This window comes from Benincasa hispida, chromosome 5 (assembly GCF_027475165.1).
Source record: "Benincasa hispida cultivar pf3 chromosome 5, pf3_genome.v1.1, whole genome shotgun sequence".
Taxonomy (NCBI): Eukaryota; Viridiplantae; Streptophyta; class Magnoliopsida; order Cucurbitales; family Cucurbitaceae; genus Benincasa; species Benincasa hispida.
Genome location: NC_143482.1, coordinates 62,484,715 through 62,501,135, shown reverse-complemented (window position 1 = coordinate 62,501,135; position 16,421 = coordinate 62,484,715).

Below are 16,421 nucleotides of genomic sequence, written 5' to 3'. Positions count from 1 at the left end.
ATGAGAAGAAAAAGAAAGAAAAGAGTATAGCTTTAAAGACCATCTCTTTAGAAGTTGACTCCCAAGATGAAGATGACCTTGATGAAAATGATGCCTATCTTTCACGTAAGTATAAGAACTTCATCAAGAGAAAGAAGCAATTCAAGAAGCATCTCTCCAACCAAAAAGGGTCAAAAGGTGAAAAGAGCAAAAAGGATGAGGTAATATTCTATGAATGCAAGAAGTCGGGTCATATTAGGACCGATTGTTCTTTTCTCAAATCATCAAAGAAATCCAAGAAGAAAGCAATGAAAGCTACTTGGGATGATAGTGATGAAAACAAAAGTGGGAGTGATAATGAAGAAGTGGCCAATTTTTGCTTCATGGCTCATAATGACAAAGAGGATGAACAAAATGATGAGGTAACTCTAGAACCTCTTTCTTATAATGAATCGTTCGAAGCTTTTGAAAATATGCAAAATGATTTTAAAAAAACTTAGTTCTAAGTATGTTGTGCTTAAAAGAAATACAATGTTTTATCTAGTGAAAATAAGTCTTTATTTGAAGAAATTGCTTGCTTAAAAGAGAATAAGCATGATGCTATGCATATTGATGAAATGAATATCTCTTGTGACAAGCACGCTTTTGATTGTGATGAGAAAAATGTCTTGCTGGACAAAGTTAAATTTCTTGAGCATGATAGTTGTGAAAAAGATAATTTGATTAAATTACTCAAAGAAAAGGAATTTAGTGTTTTGCAAGAACTTGATAAGGCTAAAGAATCTATCAAAAAGTTGACAATAGGTGCTCAAAGATTAGACAAGATAACTGAAGTAGACAAGCCTTTTGGTGATAAAAGAGGTTTAGGCTATATTGATGAATGTTCTACTCCTTCAAGTTCTAAAACTATCTTTGTTAAAGCATCTCATAATATGCCTAAGCTTAATATGCCTAAGGTTATGTCTAAGCATGTTAAATCTAACTTTGTGCCTATATGTCATTATTGTGGTGTTGAAGGCCATATTAGACCTAAGTGTTTTAAATTGAAATATGCTCATACTACTTCTCCAAGAAGAAATTTTTCTCAAAGGGCAAAGTTTCACAATGCTCCAAGGAATAATTTCTCCAAGAAAAGTAGAGTGCATAAATTTGTTGTAAGAAATAAATCTTTGCATAATGTTGTTTGTTTCTCATGTGGCAAGTTTAGACATACAACTTATTCTTGTTACTTGTCTAAATCTAATGCCTTAAATGTCTATGCAAAAATGAAATGGATTCCCAAGTTTGTCAATGCTAACCATCTAGGACCCAAACAAGTGTGGGTACCAAAGAATCAAACGTGAACATTTGTGTTTGTAGGTTTGTTTGAAAGCCTCTAAGAAAAACAAGTGGTACTTGGATAGTGGTTGCTCGAGGCACATGATGGGAGACCCATCCAAGTTTGTCTCTCTCCAAAAAGGATGGAGGTCTTGTAACCTTTAGTGACAACAAGAAAGGTAAAATAAATGGTAAAGGTGGTATAGGTAATGAATCTTCTATTTTAATTGAAAATGTATTTTTGGTTGATGGTTTGAAGCATGATTTACTTAGTATTAGTCAATTGTGTGATAAAGGCTTTAGAGTTGTATTTGATAAAAAGAATTGCATCATTGAAAATGTTAGTGATAGAAAAGTTATATTTGTTGGAAATAGAGATGAAAATGTTTATACTATTGATTTGAATGATTGTCATATTAATGATAAATGTTTATCGGCTTTGCATAATGATTCTTGGTTATGGCATAGAAGACTAAGACATGCTAGCATGCACTTAATTTCAAATATTTTCAAGAATTATTTGGTTAGAGGTCTTCCCAAATTTAAATTTGAAAAGGACAAAGTTTGTGATGCCTGTCAAATGGGTAAGCAAACTAAGTCCTCTTTCAAATCTAAAAATGTAATCTATACAACTAGACCCCTTCAACTATTACACATGGACTTATTTGGCCCTTCTAGAATTGCTAGTTTTGGAGGGAACTATTATGCCTTTGTGATAGTTGATGATTTTTCAAGATTTACTTGGGTTTTGATGCTAAAACATAAGAATGATGCTTTGAAAAGCTTTTCTAGTTTTGCAAAAAGAGTTCAAAATGAAAAATGTTTTTTGATTTCTAAAGTTAGGAGTGATCATGGAGAAGAATTTGATAGCAATATTTTTGAAACTTTTTGTGAAGAAAATGTGTTTTCTCATAATTTCTCCGCTCCAAGAATTCCTCAACAAAAGGTGTAGTTGAAAGGAAAAATCGTACTTTGCAAGAATTTTCTAGATCAATGCTACATGAGTATGGTTTACCTACATACTTTTGGGTAGAAGTCATTAACATCGCTTGTTATGTTTTAAATAGAGTTTTAATTAGACCTTCTTTGGATAAAACTCCGTATGAACTTTGGCATAATAAAATTCCAAATATTGGGTATTTCAAAGTTTTTGGTTGCAAATGTTTTATTTTGAATAACAAAGAAAAACTTGAAAATTTTGATTCTAAGACGGATGTTGGTATTTTCTTTGGCTATTCCTCTACTAGTAAAGTTTATAGAGTTTTCAATAAAAAAAAAACTTTAGTAATTGAGGAATCTATGCATGTAGTATTTGATGAATCTTGCAATGTTATTTCTAATGAGCCTATTTTTAGTGATGTTTTAGAAGGAAATTTTAGAGATTTACTTGTTAGTGACAAAGGCAAGGAAATTGTTTCAAGTAAGCAAGAGGTAAGCTTAATCGAAAAGAACGAAGTTGGTTCGTCATCCATGCCTAAAGAGTGGAGGTATGCTTCTTCCCATCCCAAAGAATTAATTTTTGGTGGTCCCAAACAAGGTGTGAAAACTCGTTCATCTCTTAATATATTTAATAATCATCTTTTGTTTCTCAAATTGAACCAAAAAGTTTTAAAGATGTCGAAAATGATGAATTTTGGATTTTAGCTATGTAAGAAGAATTAAATCAATTTGAAAGGAATAAAGTTTGGAAGTTAGTCTCTGGGCCCTCTCATGCTTCTATAATTGGAACTAAATGGGTCTTTAGAAATAAAATGGATGAAAATGGAAATATCATTAGAAATAAAGCTAAACTTGTAGCTCAAGGTTATTGTCAAGAGGAAGGAATAGATTATGAAGAAACTTTTGCACCTGTTGCTAGATTAGAAGCTATTAGAATGTTGCTTGCTTTTGCTTCTTATAAGAATTTCATTTTGTATCAAATGGATGTGAAAAGTGCATTTTTAAATGGTTATATCATGGAGGAAGTTTATGTAGAACAACCTCCGGGGTTTGAAAGTTTTGATTTTCCTAATCATGTCTATAAGTTGAAAAAGGCTCTTTATGGCTTAAAACAAGCTCCAAGAGCTTGGTATGATAGACTTAGTAATTTCTTGCTTGAGAATGGATTTAAAATGGGTAAAATTGATACTACTCTTTTTATTAAGACTAAAGAAAATGATATGCTTTTAGTACAAATATATGTGGATGATATTATTTTTGGTTCTACTAATCCATCTTTGTGTGAAGAATTTTCTAAGTGTATGCATAGTAAATTTGAGATGAGTATGATGGGAGAACTTAGCTTCTTTCTTGGACTCCAAATCAAACAACTCAAGGATGGTATTTTCATAAGTCAAGAAAAATACACAAGGGATTTGCTCAAAAGGTTCAAATTCAATGAAGGTAAATTTGCAAAAACTCCTATGAGCACATCCACTATGCTTGATAAGGATGAAAAAGGTAAGTGTATGGATATAAAAACTTATAGAGGTATGATTAGATCTTTACTTTATTTAACCGCTAGTAGACCCGATATTATGTTTAGTGTATGTCTTTGTGCTAGATTTCAATCTTGTCCTAAGGAATCACATTTACATGTCGTTAAAAGAATTGTACTATTGATTTAGGCTTATGGTATCCTAGAAATGTTGAATTTAATTTGGTAGAATATTTCGATGCGGATTTTGTGGGTAGTTTACTTGACCGTAAGAGTACTAGTGGGACTTGTCAATTTCTTGGTAGTTCCTTAGTTTCTTGGTTTAGTAAAAAGCAAAATTCGGTTGCCTTATCCACTACCGAAGCGGAATATACTGCAGTTGCTAGTTGTTGTGCTCAAATTTTTTGGATGAAACAAACTTTTTGTGATTTTGGATTAAAGTTTGATAATGTGTCTATATTTTGTGATAATACTAGTACAATTAATTTGACTAAAAATCCTATACATCATTCTAAGACTAAGTAAAAATCCTATACATCATTCTAGGACTAACTGTATTGATATTAGGTATCATTTTATTAGAGAGTATGTGCAAAATGATAATATTACTTTTGAATTTGTAGGCTCTAATAATCAATTAGCGGATATTTTTACCAAGCCTTTAAATAAAGAAAACTTTTGCAAAAATAGGCTTGAACTCGGTATTATTCGTTGTGATGCCTCTTGATTTTATAATTTTACTTGCTAAATCTTTTAAAAGTCATTTTGATAGGGGAAGATATGGAAAGCATGTGTTAATATTCTTAGGGGGAGCTAAATTTATGTTCATGTTTTTAAAGGAAACATTTATGTACTTCTAAATTTTTCTTAATTATTCTTTTTGATGATTCTAAAGGGGAGAAGTTTAAGAAAAATATGCTATAAATTTGTTATGATTTTGATTGTATTAATTAGGGGGAGAATTTTTTTTTTTTTTTTTTTTTTGAGTGAATTTCAAGAATGGTTTTTATGGTGATATGTTGAATTTTATTATGTGCTATATATGGTTTACATGTACTTCAAGCTATTTTTCTTGAGTGGTTTGTCATCATCAAAAAGGGGGAGATTGTTGGTTTTTTGGCCCTTAATCTCAAATTAATTAATTCTAATTAATTAATTAATCAATATTTTGATGATAACAAACTTAATTTTTAATTACTGAAAATCTTAGTGTTTTAATATGTCCATAGCGTAGAGCTCGGAACAACGATTCCAACACCTCTTGAATCACTCAAATCGGAGCTAAAACGAAGACGATATGACCGAAACAAGTCTATAGAGAAAATACTGTGGTGGATGACGTGGCATAACCAGACCATTTGCATGTAGACATGTGGCAGCATATTGGTTGAATGGTGGATCATTAAGAGATTAACATATGATGGACTTTTGATTTTTGGATTGATTTAAAAAATGAAATTTAAAAGAAATTTAAAAGGAAAATAAATTTAATATTATTTTATGTTTGTGTCTAACGGCTAGTTTTTTACACATGGTATATTTTTTATTTTTGGATTGACTTTAAAGAGAATGAATTTAAAAAGAAAATGAATTAAAAGGAAAATGAATTTAATATTATTTTATGTTTGTGTCTAACGGTTAGTTTTTGACACATGGTATGTTTTTTTATTTTTTGGATTAATTTTAAAAAGAAAATGAATTTCAAAAGAAAAGGAATTTAATATTATATTTTGTTTGTATCTAACGACTAGTTTAGTTTAAAATCTCCACTATTGATTTTTCTTTTCCAAAATCCAATGGTCCAAATTAATTGTGGTTTCTAAAAATTTTTCCATCTCTATATAAACCATCTTCCTCTCCAAATTTTAAACCAACAAATTTTACATTTCATAATCCTCCAAAACTCAAAAGTTCCATTGTTGCTCTCTCTAAGTTCCCAATTTTTTTTTTCTTTTCATCTTATTCTTGAGAGAGTGTTATTGTATTGTGAGGATAAATTTGTTGAGTGCTTAAACTTGTAAATCCACTCTAGTGAGAGTTGTATTGTGTTCTTAAAAAATTCCAACATTTGTAACGATTTGATCCTAAACCGTGGAAAGGATCGGGTTTGCTCTTGAACCCGTAAAAGAAGCGGTGGTGTAACGGTTGGGCTCTAATCCGTGGAAAGAGTCAGAAAGATTTTATTCAAATTCCCAAGAGGCGCTTGGGGAGTGGAGTAGGTCGAGTTTGACCGAACCATTATAAAAATTACGGTGTCTTCTTCTCTAACTCTTTCCTTTTTATTTTTGTAATTAATTTAAGCAATTTATTGTATGTTTTAGTTTGTTCTTATTTATTTGCTAAAATTTGATAGAATTAAATTATCACATTTTTTGTCATCTTATTTGTTGCATAATTTGAATTTTTCTTATTATTTATAAAAAGTGTATTAATTAGTTTAATTGTGTTAATTTTAAAAAAAAAATTAATTAAACCCTATTCACCCCTCTAGGGTTGCCATATCGATCTAATATTAAGAAGGTAATGTGGGAGAGGATGTGACATCCTCTCCTAATCTATGATTTTCTGAGCCAATTTTTCATTGATTCCAACCTGTTCAAGAACGAGTGCATGTCAAAGATTGAGAGTTGTGTTAACCTTGGGGAACAACAGACTTTGACGATTTAGCACCAAGGTCACACCGATCTTGCTTTCAAGACAATGGTTTATCCACGATATAACAATCGACAATTGATTCCAACAACTTGAAAGCAAGAACTATTTTCTACCAAATGTCGGTAAAATTTAGAACACAACATGATAACTATATTCTCCTCCTTTGAATTTTGGACAATGGCATGGTTGTCGTTCTAAGCATCTCTTTCGCTACAGGCCGTTTTATGCAATTAAGACCTTTGCCAAAGATTAATCGTTCTTGTGGAAGAAAGTTGGAGTTCATGTCAATAACTCCAACATTGGGATTGTAACGGCAATGGATCACATAGAAGTTGGAGTTGCTGAAACTTGGAAGGGGCTAGTTTAATGTTCCAAAGACAAGTTGGATGTATTTTCTCTCGCATTTTCAGATGAACATAGAAAATTGGCTTTGAAAATAAGGATTATAAAGATACTAGAGTTCTTGGCCCAAGATCAATGGCTTGGTAAGTTGTTGTCTTCTCTAAAAATAGTGAAGGAAAATAAGCATCAAATTGGAATTTGATGAAGATCCTACTGGAGCAGAAGAATGGACCCGTTGAAAATAGAGTTTGTTGGAGGACACCATTAAATACATCAAACGGCAACCAAAGAAAGCGTAGACACGACATCACGTTTTGCTAAGGCTGGTTGGATGGTCATTCTCGATTAGGTTTTACTTCGATTTGTGGTTGGATTTACAGATTAGGTCATTTACCCTCAATAATAATCATAATGATTTTTTTTTATGTTTAAACATATATAAAGGTGAAAATCTCTAGTTTAAAAATTCTAGAAGAAGCGTTTGGGGATAATACCATACATAAAGTGTATATATAATCTAAGGATATATCAAATGCTAAATGGAAGTTGCAAATATCAAGATATATATTAGAAGCAAATGTGAAATATTATGAGAAGTTTCCCTTAATTACTTAATTTTGGGAGGGGGTTAATTTTAGGAGAAATTTTAAGTTCTTCAATTGACTTATCACCAGAATGGTAAGCGTACCATTTATACATAAAGATCATCTCATTTTGGAAATTAATAATGATGAACAATAACTGCATTATATATATAAAAGGATACAATGACCATGTTTTATAGAATTAGAAAATGTTGCACTTAACCAAATTTCTAACCATTTATATGCTTATGTGAAAGCATTTATACGCGAAATCATTTATTAATTTATACATGAAAGCATTTATATGCTTACCATTTAAAAATAAAAACCAAAAACTAATTGGTTACCAAACGGACCTTGATTTTTTATTTTTAATTTTTAAAAATTAAACCTATAAACACCTATTTCACCTTTAGATTTCTTGCTTTGTCATCTATTTTCTACCAATGTTTTGAAAAACCAAACCAAAATTTGAAAACTAAAAAAGTAGTTTTTAAAAATATGTTTTCGTTTTTAGAAATTGACTAAAAATTCTACTCTTGTGTTTAAGAAAGATGCAAATTATTGTAAGAAAATAAAAGGAAATAAGCTCGATTTTCCAAAACTAAAACAAAAAAGAATGTACTAAATGAGGCCCAATTTAAAACTAAAATTTTAGAGTAGTATCAAATAAACTTGATTTTTTTATTGATATGTCAAACATTTGTATTGATATTTTCACATTTTTATGGATTTGAAATTGACATGAGGGATGAATTAACATTTTCATTGTATGGTAAAAGATCCATGAAATATTTCCTAAAAAATCAAAGGATCATATAAAAACAAGCTTTAAAATTTTACTAATGTAAATATAATATAAATAAAACTTTTTAACCATAAAATGTTTATTAATTAATTTTATTGTTTTTTTTTAATAATTTTTTTTTCAAAAGTGTTCATCGGCATTGACATTTAAACATTATTTTCATCAACATTTTCATAAAATTGAGATCTTAACAATAACGTCACATTGACATCGACATTTTAAACCTTACTTCAAGCTAATAATTGTATCAATTTAAAAACTTTTATAAATAAATCTATTTAGAACATAAACTTTTAGAATATTTCCATCACAGCTTTGACAACTTGGCATAGATGAAACTTTTTGATATTTTGTAAACAGATTCTCAACATTACGGATCTAAGTTGGGCTCTAAATCTGATGGAAGCAATGGACAACAAGTCGAACCACCCAACTGTTCAATGTTGGGGGAAAATGGTATATATAGAATTGAACACCAACAACTTATTACACCTCAATTAATAGAAATAATATACTAAATGTATAATATTCAAACTCAAACGAAAGTCAGATGGTATAACAAGACTTAGATATGAAAATAACCAAAGACTGAAAGAACTTCAAAACCTTTGGAGACTCAAAACGTAGTCGAGGCACGCTTCTGGTAAGCATTGTCCTGAAAACAATTATTCTCTCTGCACGCACTGCAAGCAGACTATAACGATCATCTCAGCAGGATGCAACGACTAATATCGGTAGAACTACAACCTCAAACTACTCAGATCTAGTGGAACTCTTGGATACTTGCTCTCAACTCAAGTCAAGAATAAAAAATTAAAAAAAAAAAAAAAAAAAAGAAGAGAACTCTTCAATTTGAAATGGTATGCTACAAATGAAAAACCAAGTTGTTATAGGCTAGCAGCTTGGTAACTCTCCAAATTATAAAATAAAATCAAATAAATACAAAATTTGAAATATTTGTCAAATTTAACTCAATTGGGTTGTAACTTGACTAAAATAAAAAATAACTCGTTCAAATTGAAAAAGCTATAAATTTCACTTTCATACATATTAAATTTGTACATAAAACATCATTTTAATTTGAAGTTTCAATTCAATTTGAAAGTTTCTAAACAATGAATTTAATCTACACAATTAAATTCATTTTATGTTCCAAATCTTCACCAAACTTTCACTTTCTTTTACTATTATATCCAACAATCCCCCACATGAAAGAAAGTGAGAAAAATCAAACAAGACCATTGAGAAAATCAAATAAGACCGTTGAGAGAAAACAGACAAGCTATGCATCAAGTCTGTATTAATAAATTCATATCACTTCTTGAGCTTAGTCTCACCGATTCAATATTCCAGAGCTATGCACCATGTCTTTTGGACATGAATCTTCCTTAGTGAATATCCATCGAATTTATCGAAGAAATGGTGAGACTAAGCTCTGAAAGTTCGGGTGGAGCCACATTGGGGCCAGGGGGGCACATGCCCCCCTCAGTTTATCCGTCTTTTGTATTTTCAATATAAATTCTAAAGTGATATGTATTAATATATATATATATATATATAAAGTTCAATATTAATAACAATATTGGTGCTAGCTTGTTGGTGTGGGGTGTTGTCTATTTGGAAAGGCATAAAGGTTCAAATATAATAGCTTACCAACATTTTATTTTGAATATTAAATGACTTTTTACCCTGAAGTTAGATGTAACTGCAGGGGCAAGGCGGTAAATTGCTCAGCTGTATTTACGAGCATCTGTGAAAAGTTATCGTATTGTTGGCTGATTATATCCGATGGACACAAAAATATATCTGTAGTGAGAAAAGTGCAGCTGTCGGTTTTTAGTGGAGTACCCAACAGTTAACGGATGGTGGATCTCGTGGCTAAAGAGTTTAGTCAGCTATTCACGTGTTTCAAGCTACAGTCCATAAGGTCCCCTTGGTAGCTCAATGGATTCATAATGAGAATCAATTTTTGGGTCAGTTTGAAGTGTTCAAATTGATATGATTAAACAGATTCAATTATATATGATATAGTTGACATGATGTAGAGATACATTACTTGAAGAAAGTGGATATAAATATGATTTATATCAAGTAAAGGAGAAAATGACTATAGTTTAAATGTTGCATATGATGTGATATTAAAACTATAGGTTATAAATATAATATGATAAGTTAGTTATTGTATTTATTTATATTAAAATAATTATGAGATAATTGTTGGTGGCTTTCTCATTAACCGTGTGTGAAAGTTAGAGGTTGCATTTAGTTTTCATAACTGAAGGATAAAATGAAAATTGTTTTTATTTTGTAAAGGAATCAGACAATCGCTTGATAAGTTGTACACTGTCTATCGTTCAGCTAACGAGAGCCTACACAACAGCTCAAATTTTCCTAAACGATCGTGTAACTTTTACTAAGCGATCGCGTGCCTGAGCAAGATTACCTAAATGATCAACCTAATTTACTAAATGATCATATACCTTTTACTAACGATCAAGCACCAGTCTATACAATAGACTCTAAATTCTCCCACTTGCTTGGTCGTTGAATATGACCATGTTTCCTCCTACCCTCTAACAAATCCAACAGAGCCCACACCTCCTGGATTCTCACTTCAAGAATATCAAGGTCATTGAGTGGTGGTATCCAAGTTGCTGCTTATTCGTGTAGAAGACCGCTCGGTGTGGAACGACAATGAGAGATTTGGGTAGACGATTGACTTGGCTTTGCAGCAATAGCGAAATGTGCTATTCTTGACGAGAGTGAGAGAAAGACAGAAGAAGGATTCTTCAAAGGTGAGTCTCTCGGTCCTTTGCATTTAATTTATTGAAAGCATGTCGTAATTTATTCTTAAATACATAACTTGTATCTATGTTTGTGAATGCTTGTAATTCTATCACAAAGAATTTGGAACGATCTTGCTTCCACTCATAAGTACTCTTTGATAAGAGTTCCTTGAAAGAACTAGCTACCGGCCCAATTCCAAATGAAATATTTGGGAGAGACTCAGTTTGTTCTAGGAATTTTAGATCTTTAGAGATCGAAAGAACAAAATGCTAGCTATATCTCAAGCATCGTACATTGACAAAATGTTTGTCAAGTATTCGATGTAGAACTCCAAGAGAGGTTTACCTTTCCGGCATGGAATTATATTGTCTAAGGAACAGTGTCCTAAGACACCTCAAGAGATTGAGGAAATGAGATGGATCCCCTATGCATCGGTTGTTGGCAGCTTGATGTATACGATGTTGTGTACTAGACTTGACATCTGCTATGCGGTGGGGATAGTCAGTAGATATCAATCTAATCTAGGATTTGATCATTGGACCATTGTTAAGAATATCCTCAAATATCTAAGGAAAACGAGAGACTATATGCTCATGTATGGTTCTAAGGATCTAATCCTTATAGGATATACGAATTCTTATTTCCAAACTGATAAGAATTCTAGGAAATCTACATCAGGAGCAGTGTTCACTCTTAACAGAGGAGCAATAGTCTGGAGGAACACCAAGCAGAGGTGCATTGTTGACTCCACCATGGAGACTGAGCATGCAGCGGCTTGTGAAGCTGCTAAGAAATTTGTTTGGCTCAGGAAATTCCTAACTGATCTGGAAATCGTTCCAAACATGTCAAAGCCCATCACACTTTATTGTGATAATAATGATATTGTGGCTAATTCCCGATAGCCTAGGAGTCACAAGCGCGGGAAGCATATAGAGCGGAAGTATCATATTATCTAAGAGATTTTGCATCGAGTGGATGTGATCATCACATAGATAGCTTCGGAGCACAACGTTTTTAATCCATTTACAAAGGCCCTCACGGCTAAGGTGTTTGAGGGTCACCTGCAGAGTATGAGTCTAGGGACAGGCCACATTTAGACTAAGGCAAGTGGGAGATTTTACTGGACGTGTTATGCCCTAGTTTATTGTTTTGTGTACTTTGAATTTTAATTTGACTTCTACATTATACACCTCACTAGCTTTAAGTCAAGTGACACATTTTTTGGGATTGATGCCCTAAATCTCTTAGGGTTCTATAGTTTTTAATTGTAATGTAAAAATATTTTATTTATGTAATAGAATATGTAATGTTTTACTTCTTTTTTAGTTGCATTAACCACAAACTAATAAACTAATATCCAAAATTATCTTGTAGCTTAAACATATATATAGAGAAATATGGGTGGATCATGCTTAAGTGATAACCTAAATGGTCTGTAATGGATGGATAAGACTAGATACCTTATCCTAGTGACAGTACAAGTATGGTTCAGTTTGTAGATGTTACAATTGTTGTAAAGTGCTACAAATGATCTGATCTCTATCATTCATGTGGAGACATGTGAGCGGAGATATTCTATATAAAGGAGTTTGTATAATATCGGACAGCAAAATGTTTAGTCTCATTATATAACGCCGTTCATAATAGAGACTTACATTTCACCAAGATGACCATAGGTAACATGACTTGAATCCTAAGTGAGTTGTGAACTCCTGCCTATGAAAGTGGTCCTTTGATTTATATGGGTAAGAGTGGTCAGATCGCCGACTCAACAAGCCTACCATTTTGGGGATTCGTCTGATTAAGGAGCTAGGAACACAGTTACACAAGAAAGAATTCACTCCTTCCTCAATGTCGGGGTAAGTAGGTAAATTGCTCTCTTAAGGGCTGATTCTGGGGCTTGAACAATGTGGCGCCACACCCTTTCTTAACCCGAGAGGAGTTTGGTTATAGTTGGACTATGATTTATTATTCATTAGAGAGATCAGTGGCACTTAAGGAATTAGATGTAACTACAGGTGCAAAACGGTAATTTTGGCCTAGTTGTACTTACGAGCAATTTGTGAGGGGTCATTGTACTATTGATTGGTTATATCTAATGGACAAATACATATATATGTAGGGCGAAGAGTGCATCTGATGGTCTTTAGTGGAGTGTCTGTCAGTAAATGAATGGTGAATATTTTAATTTAAAAAGTATAATTAATTATTCACGTACCGTTGAAACTTCAAGTTACAGGCCCATGAGGTCCCCTCGGTAGCTCAACAGGAATTAATGAGAAAAAGTTTTTGAATTAATTTGAATTATTCAAATTAATTGAGGGAATTAATTATATGTGATATAATTAAGTTTATATAATTACTATAATGTATTTGATACACTATAATATTAAGTATTTATGAGAGAAAATAAATATTTGAATATGAATCAAATATTGATTATATGAATTGAATTCATATAGTTAAATTTAATATAAATATGATTTATATTAAAAGTCACTGAAGAGAGAAAGGAAACTATATGTTATATTGTATATGATACAATATTAAAACTATAGATTATATATTATTTTTTATATAACATGTATTTTGATATATATTATATGATAAGGTAATTATCATATGAATATATATATATATATTAAATAAATAAATTTTATTTATTTATTTATTTATTTTTGAAAAAAAATTGGGAAGGAGTTGTAATTCTCTTCCCCTTCTTTCTCTCCATCACATTAGCGGGGATGCAGTTTAATGTATTAATCTTCTTCCTTAATCATCCAGAGGAAAAAAAACTTAGAAGACTTCTGGGTTTTTCTTGTTCCATCATCTCTTCTCATCTTTCTCAAATTCCCTCTTCCAAAATAGTCAGAGCCCACTCCTCCTAGATTCTCATCCAGAGAATATCGTGGTAGTCATTATGGTGGTGCCCAATTGGAATTCGAAGGAATCAATTGAAGAACTACTTTTCAAAGGTAAGGGTTCTAAACCCTAATTTTAATTATCTGATTTGTTAAGAGCATGTTGATTTTCTGTTTTAAATGCATAATTTTTTTCTTCTTCTTCTGTAAAAATTCTATATTCTGTAAATTTGGGAAATTTGGACGATTCGCTTCCGCTCAAGGACCTTTCATAGGGTTCCTTCAGTTTCAACCCATAAAGAGACTTAACAAGTTTACAAACTTTGTCTTTAAGTCCTTTAATAACAAACCCTTCAGGTTGTTCCATATAAATTTCTTCATCTAAATTCCATTTTAAAAATGCAGTTTTTACATCTATTTGGTGTATTTCCAAATTCTGTAAAGCTGCTATTACAATTAGCATCCTTATAGATGTAATCCTCGTCACTGGAGAATAGGTATGAAAAAATTTGTCCCTTCTTTTTGGCGAAAGGCTTTAGCTACCAATCGGGCTTTGTACTTATCAATAGTGTCGTCAACCTTTAGCTTTCTCTTAAAAATCTATTTACTCCCAATTGGTTTACTTCTAGGAGGCAAATCAACAAATGCCCATGTATTGTTCTGTAAAATGGATTCTAGCTCACTTTTGATAGATTCCTTCCAATAAGGTGCATCAGGAGATGATACAGCTTCTTGAAAAGTTTGAGGCTCACCTTCTATCATATAAGTTATGAAATCAGGTCCAAAAAAAATAGTTTTCTTAGTAATTTTGCTTCTTCTAGGTAGAAGTGTTCTAATAACCCGACAACCCGAATAAAATGGACTATCGACCCAAAATGTAAGGTTGGGTTGGGTTAGTTTTGTTCTTGGGTTAGATTGGGTTAAACTTTTTCTAGTTGGGTTGGGTTGGGTTTGGGGGTTGGGTCGTGGGTTGGCTAAAAAGCATTTGGGTTGACCCAACCCACCTAAACTATATATATATTATATATATATATATATTCATAAAATATATTAATATATTTCTCTTTGTTTAAAGTTGGATTACTTTGTATGGATTAAATTATGATTTCTAATATTTTCTTTTAAAATTGTTATGATGTTTGTCTTTATTTAAAATTTGCAATAACTATCATAGATATTTGGTATTTAGCATTTGAATTTTATGAGATTTTAATTATTAGTCATGTGTTGTATATAAATTTACATATTTTTAATTAAAGAGAAAAAGTAAGTTATAACCCGACAACCCAACTCAACCCAAACCAAATTTTAAGGGTTAGGTTAGGTTGGGTTAGAGACTTTATTTGGGTCCTTTGAGTTGCCAACCCAACCAAATTGACTTTTTAGGTTGGTCCAAAAAACACCTTTAACCCAACCCAACATAATCCATGTACACTCCTACTTCTAGGTTCAAATTCAGTATTCTAGTCATCTTGGCCTTTCGAACAGCTAGTCTCATTAATTCTTTTGGTACAAAAAAAATTATGTCTTTCCTCCTTTAAAGGAAAAAATATCCTCAAAGAATTCAACTTCAATAGATTCCATTATGATATTATTATTGATATAAGATATCTTCGATTTAATCACCATGAATCTATAAGCAGCACTATGCATTACATAGCCTATAAAGACACAACCAATTGTTTTAGGCCGAAGTTTAGTCCTTTTTGTAAAGAAACTTGTACCTTTTCCAAACACCACCACACTTTCAGCATTTTATATGAGGGTACCATTTCACACTTCATTAGGCGACTTATTAGTCTTTTTATGTGGAATTCTATTTAGTATAAAATTTGTTGTCGGCAAAGCTTCCTACCACAAATTGTGAAGTAAACCTGAACTATTTAATATGCAATTAACCACAAATTGTGAACTACACCATTTTGTTCTAGGTGTTGTAATTTAATGGATTATACCTTTAACTTCACAAAATTCATAAAGTGATGTTGATTCATATTCACCACCTCTATTTGATATGAGCATCTTTACTTTCTTCTCAAGTTGATTTTCAACTTCTGCCTTATATGTTTTAAAAACATTAAAAGTTTCATCTTTACTATGTAATAAATATACATAGCAATATTTACTACAATCATCAATAAATGTGACAAAATATCTCTTACCACCTTGTGTATGAGTATTTTTCATGTCACATACATCACTGTGGATTAAATCAAGCAATTCATTACTTCTTTACACAGATGAAAATGACTTTCAAGTAAACTTTGATTCAACACAAGCTTCATATTTGTGTCTATTATCAATGTTAATATTTGACCATAGTTCTAAATTTACCATTCTATTTAAAGAATGATAATTGGCATGTCCCAATCTAGAATGCCATACATCACACAACTCAGCAATATAAACAGAAGAGTTGATATTATTATTATTCCTTGGCATTTGTGTCAGTACATTCAATTTGAACATGTCATCACTTAGATAGCCTTTTCCCACATACATACCCTCCAGTACATTCAATTTGAACATGTCATCACTTAGATAACCTTTTCCCACATACATACCCTCCATTTGTCAAAAGAAATTTATCTTTCTCAAATACAAGCTTGAACCTATTTTTGTTAAATAGGGTTCCTGACACTAGATTCTTTCAAATCTTTGGCACATGCCAT